Raw genomic sequence first — 1,661 nt, forward strand, 5'->3', positions numbered from 1 at the left:
TCATCATAGGGAAATGGGTCATTCACCTAGGAATGAGGCAGAATGTGGGTTCATTAATTGATTAGGAGGTAAAAAGCTCAGAATTAATATAGTAGGACTAACATACTCAGCGTTGAGAGAGCACACAGATGGGGTTGGAGACCACCTTCTTAACACCGGAGAGGACTGCAGCAGTGAAGAGGAAAAATGGGTCTTGCATCTGCTTAGGATGGAAGCGACAACAGTTTGTGTAATAACTTCTCCTGTGTAAGTAACAAAGAAAACAATCAGATGTTTAGAGAAATTTTATATGAAAAAAATGATAATGTTTAGAAAAGACTTTCTCAGAACCAGGGGTAAAGCTGTTTCAGAGATGGTTTTACAAGGACGAAAAATGTTGTTTGTTTGTTTCGAGATGAGTGAAATGTGAGGATAAATGATACTTTTCAGCTGATCTGGGAGCCTGCTGTGCTGACAGAAGTATGATGCTTCATTAGTACAGAAAATATGGCTTAGAAGATACAGAGAGATCAGATACATGTAATTTCAGGCTCTGGAGTTCAGCGTTGTTACTACAATGCTAGCAGTAGTATCTGACCAAGGACACCATCTGCCTAGTTTTTCATCTGGGACTCTCCTCAGTAAGATGCAGTGTTACCGTAAGGATGAATCCATTTGTCCTCTGACAGGGTGTGCTAGGAAAGCTGTCTCCAGCTGTCTGCACAGGTTTGGGGCCACTTTTTCATCTGTGTGCTTCCTTTTAATTCTGAAAGAGATTTCATATTTATGCATATTAGCTGTGTGTTTGTGTGGGCACTGTAGTGGTGTTGGTTAGCAGGTGTGTTGTGGTTGGGTATTGAAGCTCATCTGCTTTTCCTATCCATTATCTATTTGAAGTTGATTGTCCTATTTTAAACAATGTATTTTATAGAAATCCTACTAGATCATGTTTTCCAAATTCTTTTGGTATTTTAAAAGACCATTAACTTGTGTGAGCAATTATCTTTATCACAGGGCTTTATGTAGTGTTGGTAATACGTGGTAATGTGTGTTATTTTTGGGAAGGCGGTTCTTGTTAATTTGGAAATAACTCTGCTTTTCAGTTTTAGAGAGCTGTGCCAATGGCCATGGGATCCTTCATATTTAGAAGTCAGATGTCAACAGGTGATGGAAGGAGCTCAGCTTTACACTCCTGTTTCTAAAGAGGTCCCAAGAAAGCCAACAGAGGGAGAATCTGTGGGTTCCTCACTCCCTCTTCCCTTTGGGAAGGCAGGTTTCAGGCTCTGGGGAACTTTTCCATTGTGTTTTTAGACTTAGCAGCAGTAGGCTGCTGGAGAGTAGTGCTTTAAAGACCTTTTAAAAGTGTGAACAAACCCCCGTGCACCCTGAAGACTCTGCAAAGCGTTTTAAAAACAGAACTTCCTACATAGTACATTGAATATACATAATGGATGGAAGTGCAGTTGTCTGGAATGACAGTTTGCTTATACTGCTGTCACGTCTCAACATTTAATTTAACAAAAACTGATGCTAATGACATGTTCCACTTGCTATTTGTGTTCTCTGTATTTCCTATCTGGCAAAACTTTCGGCAGCCTTAGCTGTATTTGTTCTTAGTACATTCTCAGCAAATGTTACTGTGTTTTGTTTGGTTTTATTTTGTTTGCTGTTGTTTTGGTTTT

The sequence above is a fragment of the Meleagris gallopavo genome, chromosome Z (assembly GCF_000146605.3).
Source record: "Meleagris gallopavo isolate NT-WF06-2002-E0010 breed Aviagen turkey brand Nicholas breeding stock chromosome Z, Turkey_5.1, whole genome shotgun sequence".
Taxonomy (NCBI): Eukaryota; Metazoa; Chordata; class Aves; order Galliformes; family Phasianidae; genus Meleagris; species Meleagris gallopavo.